The sequence below is a fragment of the Geotrypetes seraphini genome, chromosome 3 (genome assembly GCF_902459505.1).
Source record: "Geotrypetes seraphini chromosome 3, aGeoSer1.1, whole genome shotgun sequence".
Lineage (NCBI taxonomy): Eukaryota > Metazoa > Chordata > Amphibia > Gymnophiona > Dermophiidae > Geotrypetes > Geotrypetes seraphini.
Window position 1 is genome coordinate 310,767,689 of NC_047086.1, and position 12,466 is coordinate 310,780,154.

Genomic DNA, 12,466 nt, shown 5'->3' on the forward strand with positions numbered 1-12,466 from the left:
TATATTTGTGAGTAACAGTGCTGAAGGGTTAGAAGGTAAGGTTTGCCTTTTTGCAGATGATACCAAGATTTGTAACAGAGTGGGCACCTCAGAGGAAGTGGGGAAACATGAAAAAGGACCTGCAAAGTTAGAAGAATGGTCTAATGTTTGGCAACTAAGATTCAATGCGAAGAAGTATAGAGTAGAAATCTGAGGAAATCTGAAAGGTGAGAGACTAATATATACAGATGGAGAGCGGGGCCTTGGGGTGACAGTGCCTGAGGATCTGAAGGCAACAAAACAGTGTGACAAGGCAGTGGCTGTAGTCAGAAGAATGCTGGGCTGTATAGAGAGAGGTATAACTAGCAAAAGGAAGGAGGTGTTGATGCGTCTGTACAGGTCTTTGGTGAGGCCGCACCTGGAGTACTGTGTTCAGTTTTGGAAGCCATATCTGGCTAAGGATGTAAAAAGACTTGAAGTGATCCAGAGAAAAGCGACGAAAATTGTATGGGCCAAAAGATGTGCAAGAAGAGATTGGAAGATGTAAATATGTATACTCTAGAGGAGAGGAAGGACAGGGGAGATACGATACAGATGTTTAAATACTTGAAAGATATTAATTTAGAAACAAATCTCTTCCAGAGACAGGAAATGTTAAAACTAGAGGGCATGAATTGAGGCTGCGGGGTGGCAGACTTAGGAGTAACGTTGGAAATTCTTTTTCACAGAAAGGGTGATAGATGGTTGGAATGCCCTCCAGAGGGAGGTGGTGGAGATGAAAACAGTGACAGAATTCAAAAAAGCATGGGATGAACACAGAGGATCTCTAATTAGAAAATGAATGGTATAAACAAACTAAGGCTGGTACTGGGTAATCCTACACAGTCTGTCTCATATAAGGTGATTTGGTTTAGGATGAACTGGGTTGGCTTTGATAGAAGCTCCAATCACAGATTGGTTAGGATAGGCTGGAATGGGCTTCAATGGTAACTCCAGCAGTGGGAACCTATAGACAGTACCTGGCAGACATCTATGGTCTATTGCCTAGAGATATTAAAGAAAAGACAATTTAACCATGAATATATTGTATAATGAGTGTGACTATTGGGTAGACTGGATGAACCGTTCAGGTCTTTATCTGCTGTCATTTACTATGTTAATATGTAAAAGCCTCTTCTCTCCCCCTCTCACTCAGGTGAGGGACCTCCAACTTCTCTCACAGATTTCTTCTATTCATACACACATACTCAGTGACTCTCTGAAGAATTCACTGCTTTCTACTCAGGAGCAGATGCATTCTTCAGCAGAGGTGGGGTGGGGGAGGGCGGGATCACACATATTTGGAACAAAGTGCCTGTTGCTACACTGACCCCTCTCTTTGAATCAGTGTAACAAGTAGGGGTACCAGACATCTGGGAAAACCCAGACATGTCCTCTTTGTAGAGGACTGTCCAGGTGCTTGGAAGGATTTTCAAAACCCAGCAGTTTGTCCAGGAGTCCCTGAGCTCGGGGCCATGTCTGGAGGACCTTTGTGCATGAAATGATTAATCTATCCTAATTCTCCTCATGTTCTTACCCTGCCCTTTAATTTTCTTTAAATATTAGAATTTTTCTTTATTGTTTTTTCCTACATGTTCCAGTGCCGTCAGCAATGTTCCTGCTTGTTTATAGTTTTTATGTGCATTCTTTTTTTTAATCCCTTAGCCTATGCTTTTATAGTAAACTGCATAGATATTAACCATGGATTTATATCGGTGGTATATCAAATAAATTGAACTGGGGGGGCGGCAAATGCCAGATCTGGAGCTGGAAGAGAGGGGGAGAAATGCAGAACAAAAAGGGTGTGCTGCTTGGAAAGCACATCTATCTCAACTGTGGACCCACCCAAAATGAGAGGTCTGGTTATGCCACTGATCTGGTCAATTTATCTTATCAAATGATATTCCAGTGATGATCAGGAGAGAGACGGTCAAACACAGATAAATACAAAAGTACGTACACAAGTATTGCCAGGAAACAAAGCAAGATCCATTGTGGAAACAGTAAACAGAGCAAGCCGATGAGAAGATAAAGGTAAACTTTATTCATTTATCTTGCTCCAGGTCTTAAAGTCCAATTTTGACCAACTAGTAAGATCTGGATTGCAGTAAAATGGACTTTAGCCAATTGCTATTGTGCAAAGGAGGATCTAGGTATAAAAATAGAAGGGGTGAGAGGGGACAAGAACATAAGAACATAATAATTGCTGTTGCTGGGTCAGACCAATGGTCCATCCTGCCCAGCAGTCCGCTCATGCGGTGGCCCCAAGGTCAAGACCAGTGCTCCAAATGAGTCCACTCACCAGTTTAGCATGAACTTGTCCAACTTTGTCTTGAAACCCTGGAGGGTGTTTCCCCCTATAACAGACTCTGGAAGAGCATTCCAGTTTTCTACTACTCTCTGGGTGAAGAAGAACTTCCTTACGTTTGTACGGAATACATCCCCTTTCAGCTTTAGAGAGTGCCCTCTCATTCACTCTACCTTGGAGAGGGTGAACAGTCTGTTTTTCTCTACTAAGTCTATTCCCTTCAGTATTTTGAATGTTTCGATCATGTCCCCCCGCAGTCTTCTCTTTTCAAGGGAGAAAAGACCCAGTTTCTCTAATCTCTCGCTGTACGGCAACTCCTCCAGCCCCTTAACCATTTTAGTTGCTCTTCTCTGGACCCTTTCTAGTAGTACCGTGTCCCTCTTCATGTACGGCAACCCTGACGTATGTCCCTCCTAATAGGAAAGTATCCATCTTATAGCCAATGACCAGTATAAGAAGCAGAGGGGGTTATTATATAGTGTACACAGAGTCTGCAAGTATCACCCCCATACCCAAATAACTCAAAACTTGAAAAAGATTTTGCCAATTTACTTTGTTCAAGTTCTTCTCTGCATCTAGGCTCACTAGCATTGCTGTCATATGATGGATCCTACAGTGGACAAAAGAACCTTATAAACATTAACCACAGATTGATGGCCTTTGAGAAATCCCATTTGTTCAGAGCAGAGCAATTGGGGGAAGACAAGAGGCCAAGCAATCAGCTAAGATCCTGGATAAATTTGTAAGGCCAACATTAAATTGTGAAATAGGGTAATATGATTCAAGGAGATGTGATGGTTTGCCCGATTTATGCATAAGGGTAATCAAAATTGCATTGGACCCAGAGGCCCTTTTACTAAAGCTTAGTGCACACTAATAGATATTAACATGTTCTAAATACCACATGACCCATAGGTGTAAAATAGGACATATAGCATTTAGGGCTAGATTCTATAATTGGCGACTAAAAATGGCAGGCGCCTACAGTTAGGTGCCTATTATATGTCAATCACACTTAGATGCCCATTACAGAATTGGGCCTAACTTAAAACTTAGGTGGTTACAATGTAGGCCAGGGTTTTAAAAGCCTACATTATAGGTACCTTTTAAAGAATTGTGTCTAAGTCTTTCTCTGCCCTTAAATACGCCTACTTTGGTGTTAGGTGCCTAACTTATGTAGAACCGTGCCTATCTCCCAATTAAATTTTATTTTTTTTCAATTATGAGCTTGATAAAGCTCATTATTGAAGCCAATTTACTAATTACCCCCCCCCCCTTTTAGAAAACTGTGATAGCAGTTTTTATCCCAGGCTGGCGCACTGAACGCTCTGCGCTGCTCCTGACGCTCATAGGAACTCTAAGTGCAGCGCATTCAGCATGCCGGTCTACACTAAAAGCTGCTTTCACGGTTTTATAAAAAAAGGGGGGGGGTTAGTAAGTTACGCGCCTAATTTCAGGTGCCATTTATAGAATTCCCCTGTTAAATGTGTGCTAATTCTGTTAGTGCATTGCACGCTAAGCTTTAGTAAAAAGGTCCCTAACCTAGGGAAGTTTCAGAAATACTTTGAAAGCCGATTTGTTCCAACTTGTTTATCCTTGAAGTTTAATAAGTAAATGTTGCTCATTCTGGAAGATCATTGAGGAAATGTATTTACTTACTCAATCTTTTAGCCCATCCTCCCAAAATAACTCAGAACAGGTTACAGGATCTACAGACATATTATAATATAACATGACAAATATTTTCTGAGATAAAATTTTTTGACACATTTAGATTTTAGTTTTATGAAGCGTTATTATATATGAGTGCAGTATTTTATTTTTGACTGTTTGTATTGTCTTACTTTGTCATTATGTCTCGGAGAAATTAAAAGGGGACAGGTTTAGAAAAAACGCTAGGAAGTTCTTTTTTACCCAGAGGGTGGTGGACACATGGAACGCGCTTCCGGAGGCCGTGATAGGCCAGAGCACGTTACAGACTTCAAAGAAGGTTTGGATAGGTTCCTAGAGGATAAAGGGATTGAGGGGTACAATAGGAGTTGAGCTAGGTTATAGGAATAGTCAGGGACCACTGCACAGGTGATAGGCCTGAGGGGCCGCCGCAGGAGCGGACCGCTGGGCGGGATGGACCTCTGGTCTGACCCAGCGGAGGCAAACTCTTATGTTCTTATGTTGTAAACCACATTAAAATAGCACAGGCTATGAGTTTCAATCATAATAATAATAATTGCTCATTCCATGGATAGTATTTTGCAAATTGACAGTCCTTTGAGGAACAAAGTATTGAGACATAGGGAAAGTATCACCTCAAGAAGATTTGCAATAGTGTGGCAATAATTGCTTCCACAATTAGAGGCTCCACAGGATTTAAACCTGAATTGATGTAGCAGCAGACTTTGGGGATAGCTCTTGCAGCCTCAGCCCTCTTCCTCCCTCCCTCCCCATGATTCTTCAACATGCTGCCTTTTCTGTCAGTACCCTTTTCAACTCAGCATTGGCTTCCTTTAGTAGCCTGGGCAGCCAGGATGAAGAACTCCATCTCTTGGTATGCCTTTTCCTATTGCCAGATGTAACATGAGAGACTGTGGGGGGAAGCAAATCTGGTTCAGTGCTAGGGCAGCAGCGACTAGCAGGCTGCTATCAAAGCACAGCCTGGGAATACTGCTCTTAAACCTTCTTTATGCTTCAGCCTGCTCACTAAACATCTCAAATTTATTTCTTCATTATTTTTCCTAGCGCCGTGAATTCATTTTCCATTTTCACTATTTACTTGGAAGTGTATATTTAAAGTAAGACACCCTGGGCAGAGAGTCATGAAAAGCCAACATTATTAATTGTTTTATCCAAACAGAATTCCTGTACAAGTTATAATGTAATACTTCAGCAAAACAGGCATGAAGGAGTAGCTTAGAGGTTAGGGTTTATATTCAACTGATGTTCATTGTGACCTTAGGCAAACTACTTTATCTCTGTTGCTTTAGCTACTAACTAGGGAAGTTCTGGTAGCTCCGCTGACTGACCTTTTCAATGAGTCTCTAGAGTCGGGAGTGGTATCTGAAGACTGGAAAAGGGCGGATGTGGTCCCTCCTCCACATAAGTGGAAGTAAGGAAGAAGTAGGAAATTACAGGCCAGTAAGTCCGACTTCTGTGGTAAGTAAATTAATGGAAACACTTTTAAAACTGAGAATGGTCAAGTTTCTGGAATCCTGTCGATTACAGGACTGGAGGCAACATGGATTCACTAGAGGTAGGTCTTGTCAGACAAATATGATCAATTTCTTTGATTGGGTGACCAGAGAATTGGATAGAGGATATGCACTAGACGGTCTATTTAGATTTTAGCAAAGCCTTTGACAGTGTTCCACACAGACATCTGATAAATAAGCTGAGTGCCCTTGGGATGGGTCCCATAGTGATGAGCTGGGTCAGGAATTGGTTGAGTGGAAGGCGACACAGGGTAGTGATCAACGGAGATCGCTCTGAGGAAAGGGATGTTACCAGTGGTGTGCCTCAAGGTTTTGTTCATGGGCCTCTTCTTTTTAAAATTTTTATAAATGATATTGTTAAAGGGTTGTCGAGTAAGATTTGCCTCTTTGTGGATTATACCAAAATCTGCAAAAGAGTGGACATGCCAGATGGTGTGTATAACACGAAGAAAGACCTGGCGAAGCTTGAAGAATGGTCTGAAATTTGGCGGCTAAAATTTAATGCTAAAAAATGCAAGCTCATGCATTTGAGCTGCAAAAACTAGAGGGAACGGTACAGTTTAAGGGGTGAAGAACTTATGTGCACGACGGAAGAGCGGGACTTGGGTTTGATTGTATGTGATGATCTTAAGGTGGCTAAACAGGTTGAAAAGGTGACAGCGAAAGCTAGAAGGATGCTAGGTTGCCTAGGGAGAGGTATGACCAGTAGGAAAAAGGAAGTATTGATGCCCCTGTATAAGACTTTGGTGAGATCTCATTTAGAATATTGTGTACAATTCTGGAGGCCGCCCCTTTAAAGACATAACAGGATGGAATCGGTCCAGAGGAAGGTTACTAAAATGTGTGGTCTTCATGATAAGGCGTATTTATTTATTTATTCAATTTTTTTAGCCCATCCTCCCAAAGGAGCTCAGAATGGGTTACAAAGTACATCTATAATAATTGAGACATGACAGAGATGACATAATTTACATAAATTACAGTATAGACATGACAATAATTTACAATATAGACATGACAATAAAACATATGCACTAAGTAGCATCTGGTGAGATTAGGTGGCATAGGTGCAGGGAAAATTATGCCAAATGAAAATGATTGATGGGGTAACCAGAGAATTGGATAGAGGGTGTGCGCTATATGTAGTCCAGTTCGATTTCAGCAAAATCTTTGATACAGTTTCTCACAAGAGGTTCATGAATCAACTGAACAAGGCTGAAGCTAGGACTTAAAGTAGTGAACTGGATTGGAAACTGGTTGGCTGATGTAATTGGAATACATTTGGAGGAAAGGAAGGCGAATAATGAGGTGCTTCAGGGATTGGTACTGTGGCTACTGCTATACAATATATTTATAAGCATTATTGCTGAAGGTTAGAAAGAGCATTTTGCCTCTTATGAATTACATGAGATTTGGAACAGAAAGGACACCAGAATTAGAATAGTCTTAGGTCTGGCAAAGTGCCAAGTCCCTTGATACTTAAATTTTGGAGATCTATATGGGGGTCAAATCACTATGATATTGGAAGTCCCATTATCTTTGTCATAAGACGTAGTGTTGTTTGGAACATTATTAATGTCCAAGAGCCCAATAACAGCAAATAAGAATAAATTACTGCTCATCATGACAGGAGTTGCCATGCAGCTTATTATGAAAAACTGGAAAAATTTGGACAGGTTAAACTATATCTTTTGGTGGGAATCCTTATGCCAAACTTATAAGTTTGAACGTATGAATTCATTACAATTGGGACACTATAAAAAATTCAAAGAAATTTGGGATCCATTAACAAAATTTCATTTAACTTGATTAGTAGTAGTACCCTTTATTCTCTGTAGGAGCATTTTTACACATCCAGGGGGGATGGGTAGGTGGGAGGGTATGGGGGGGGGGAAGATATGTACTTATTATTATCATTTGATTGTTCAGAGTGTTGTTTATTGTGTTAATTGTTTGATAATCTGTTGCACTTTATGTTGGCTTTTAAAATGAATAAAGAATTAAATAAATAAATCTTCAGACAATAAAGGTAACCCCCCCCCAAAAAAAAAAGTCTGTGGCAAAGTGCAGAGTGATGTTCTTGGAGCTATAGAAATTCAAAGGAGCTTTGTGTGAAAGGGGGTGAGAGACTGATTCACACAGACCAGGCAAGGGACTGTGGGTATTTTAGGGGTGTGTGGCAACAGGGTAGGGTTACCATTTTTCAGGCTGCAATAATCTGGACACATAGCCCTGCCCCGCCCCCCATCCACCCAGTTCCACCTTTGGCTCTGTCCCATTCCACCCCAGCCCCTCTTTGTTCAGACTCCAGCCCCAGCCCCACAAACCCCCTCTCTTTTTCCCTGACAAGCTCTGGCCATGTCTGGAGGGCCTGGAGCATGCAAAGATGTATGCGACATCATCCGCATATGCTCAGATGCCCTTCAGATGTGGCTGGAGCTCATTGGGGCGTTCCAAAATCCGGACAAACTGCTGGGTTTTGGAAAGTCCGTCTGGGACTCCGGACAGTCTTCTAAAAAGAAGACATGTCCAGGGTTTCCAGGTTGTCTGGTAATCCTACAACAGGGTCCACCCCAAATAGCCTGACTATAAGCCAGGACACTAGAATGCAGTGTTGTAATATACCAGCACTCTGGAATAAGGAATAATTGCCTGCATTATTAAAGAAATCCGAATCTAATTCCCTGTGCCGATAGCATTACTAACAAGCAAATAACTAGGCTATGTATTATAAAAATAAAGTATTTATTTATATTGCAAGTGGCAAGGAAGAATGATTATTAGGTAGGAGACAGTCTAAATGTTAGACAGGCTAGAATGCATAAGTAATACATTTACCGCTAAAGTTTTCGAGGAATGTGGAAGGAAAACATATGTTCCCTACAGGCTAAAATTAGGCCTCCTAACTTCTCCCCCTAGTATAGAAGCTTATACAACCTATTCATGCAGGCAATGTCCTTCCTTGCCAGCTGGTGCTCTGGACCAGATACAGGATCGCAGCCGACATGATCTGGATGGGAGAGAAGCCTCTCGAGGCAGGAATGCTACAGGTGTTCTAGAGAAGGTAGCTAGGCAATGGAAGCTGTAGTCTGGGCCCTGGCATCCTCTTCAGGGAAGAGATTCAGGCATCGCAAAGCCTGCAGGCCTCAGAAGCAGGAACCAGCATCATGCCCCCTTCTTAGAGAATGGTGGCAGGGAACCATAAGCCCTTTTGGGAGTTCATTCTCATAGTCTTTTGGACTTGGTTCCTCTCTGGGAAAATGATGCTTTCCACGCCTCCTGTTCTGACCTCTTGACCTGAGCATCTTCCAGAAATATCCTTTAGACATTATTGCAGGGAAAAATTCCAGGAACTCTGGCTTCTTCTGATGGCCCCCAGACTGTCTGCGTTCCAAGTTGTCTGAAGGCACCAGCCTTCAAAGACTGATCATAAACTGCATTGGGTTGGTCCAATAGAAAAGATATATATTTTTTTCCTTTATGTTTTTGTTTTATTTCTATATATTACATTGATAATTATGAAACTATTGCGGGGTAAACTAACTACAATTTAAAAGGGTAGTTAACATTAACTAAAAGCCCACTTTTACGAGGCTGCTTTCAACTCCTAACTCCCACTCACTGTAAGATACCTATGTCCATCCTACCATTCTCTCTGCAAGAAACTTCTCAATCCTTATATGTCCTGTCCAAATTAGACTGTAAGCTTTTTTGTGTAGGGATTGTCTTTACATGTTAAATGTACAGCACTAAGTATGCCTTTCAGCGCTATAGAAGTGAAAAATAATAGTTGTAATAGTAGTAGTAGCTTCAAGTCTGGATCATGTGTTAATAACATGTCTCAGTTGCTTCACTTCAGTGTGTCACTTATAAGACACTGAAGGAGCAGAAGTAGACCAAGGGTTTGGCCTGCTTCAGGCACAGTCTCTGAATTTCAGGAGGTGGAAGGTATTCAGCTTCTGTGAAAAAAATCTAGGTGCAGGCCCTAACTCCTACAGGACATGAGGCAATAAAGCACAGTTACTTACCGTAACAGGTGTTATCCAGGGACAGCAGGCAGATATTCTCTACATGTGGGTGACGTCACCGACGGAGCCCCCATAGCAGACGTTTTCGCAAGCAGACTTGCTCAAAGATCTTCAGGCTTGCGATTGGCTTGCGCATGCGCGCGTGCCTCTCCCGCCCTGCCTAGGGCATGCATCTCCTCAACGTGTCCTCAGTTCAGATAGCAAGCAAAGAAGTCAACCACAGGGAGGTGGGTGGGTTGCAAGAATATCTGCTTGCTGTCCCTGGATAACACCTGTTACGGTAAGTAACTGTGCTTTATCCCAGGACAAGCAGGCAGCATATTCTCTACATGTGGGTGACCTCCAAGCTAACCAGAAAGGAATGGAGGGAGAGTTGGAAATTTAGGAGAATAGATGTTGCAAAACTGACTGGCCAAAGTGGCCGTCACGCCTGGAAAAAGCATCCAGACAGTAGTGAGAAGTGAACATATGAACCGAGGACCAAGTGGCAGCTTACAGATTTCCTCAATGTGAGTGGAGCGGAGGAAAGCAACAGACGCCGCCATCGCCCTGACCTTGTGGCCTGTGACTCGACCCGGCAGGGAGAGACCGGTCTGAGCATAACAGAAAGAAATACAAGTGGCCAACCAGTTAGAAATGGTCCGCTTAGAGACAGAGCGACCCAAGCGATTAGGATCGAAAGAAACAGCTGGAGAGCAGAACGCTGAGGAGCGGTGCGCTTCAAGTAGAAGGCCAGCGCAAGCGTACAATCAAGAGAATGTAGAGCCACTTCCCCAGGGTGAGAATGGGGCTTCGGAAAAAACACAGGAAGAACAATAGATTGGTTGATGTGAAAATCAGAAACAATCTTAGGCAAGAACTTAGGATGGGTAAGGAGAACCACCTTATCATGATGGAAGGCAGTGAAAGGTGGGTCCGTAACCAAAGCTTGAAGCTCACTGACCCGACAGGCAGAAGTGAGAGCAATAAGAAACACAACTTTCCAAGTAAGATACTTTAAGTGAGCCCGCGCTAGCGGCTCGAACGGGGGTTTCATCAATTGAGCAAGGACCACATTAAGGTCCCAAACCACCGGAGGAGGTTTGAGGGGCAGATGAACATGGAAAAGTCCTTTCATGAAGCGGGAAACCACAGGATGAACAGAGATAGGCTTCCCGTCAATCGGCTGATGAAAAGTAGCAATGGCACTAAGGTAGACTCGAACCGAAGAGGACTTGAGTCCAGCGCCAGACAAGTGCAACAGATAATCCAGGACAGCTGACAAGGAGGCAGACAGCGGTTCCAGCTGCCGAGTAGCACACCAGGAAGAAAAGTGGGTCCACTTCTGATGGTAACATTGGCGAGTGGACTCCTTCCGAGACGCCTCCAGGACATCCAGAACAGGCTGGGAGAACTGGAACGAGGACATTAAGTCTCAAGGAACCAAGCTGTTAAGTGCAGAGACTGGAGGTTGGGATGAAGCAGAGAACCCTGACTCTGTGTAAGCAGAGAAGGAAAAATAGGCAGAGGAAGTGGCTCCCTGGAACTGAGTTGCAACAGAAAGGAGAACCAAGGTTGTCGGGGCCACCGAGGAGCTATCAGAATCATGGTGGCATGCGAAGATTTGAGCTTGACGAGAGTCTTCAAAATCAGAGGGAACGCATATAGGAACTCGTTCGTCCAATCCAGAAGGAAGACATCCGCCTCGATCCTGAGAGGAGTGTAAACCCTGGAGCAGAAGCGGGGCAACTTGTGATTGAGGGGGGATGCGAACAGATCGACGTTCGGAGTTCCCCAATGAGCAAACACCTTACGCAGGGTCACAGAATGGAGGGACCACTCGTGAGGCTGCAAAAGACGACTCAACTTGTCTGCCAGACAGTTCCGCTGGCCCTGAAAGTAGACAGCTCAAATGAATATGTTGCGGTGGATGGCCCAATCCCAGAGCCGCATCGCCTTCTGGCACAGGGACCTGGACCCCGTGCCCCCCTGTTTGTTGACATAATACATGGCAACCTGGTTGTCCATGCGAACTAGCACCACCCGGTCATGAAGTAGGTGACAAAAGGCTTTCAGAGTGAGGAAGATCGCTCGAAGCTCCAGAAGATTGATGTGACAAAGGCGGTTGGCACGGGACCAAAGACCCTGGGTGCGCAGACCGTCCAGATGAGCCCCCCAAGTATAGGTCATTAGAGTGACAACGGCACTGGGAAAACAGTGTGGACTGCTAAGATTTGGATCATGCCTAGAGGATAGAGCACAATTGAAGATAAGTTTTTTCCTATCAATTTATTTAGATCTCTATGAAATTTTGGTTTAAACTATATGAAATTTTTAAAGTATACGGAGTTTTTGTGGACCAAGGATGTTTTTTCCTATGCAGCTGTATAGCAGAGCACAGCTAGCATAGAATTTTTTCAGGTGATAACTTCCCTGAAAAGAACTGAGGTCTTTCCTCCGTTAATGGTAGGAAATTATCTCTATTTACCTCTAAGGCAGTAAGGCTTCGAAATTATTAAAGCCAGCACAAAGAAATCACAGAGGCTTAGGGCTATAGAAGAGGGTAATAAAACATAGCCTGTAGCCAAAGCTGAATGGATATTATTTTTCCTTTCAGAATGCTGGAATAAATTTTGTGCTGTCACCAACTGAACTTGGCTGTGCTGACTGCAGAAAAGTTTTAAAGGCATATTATGTGAGCAAGAAACATCGTTATTCACATTGTCCAATGTGACTCGGACAAGAGGTCATGGATTGAAGCTGAGGGGCACCAGGCCTAGGACAAATATCAGGAAATTCTGCTTCGCACAACGAGTGGTGGACGCTTGGAACGCACTCCCGGAGGAGGTCGTGATGGAGACCACCATTCCGGGATTCAAGGGCAAGTTGGATGCACACCTTCTCGCAAATCACATTGAGGGATACGA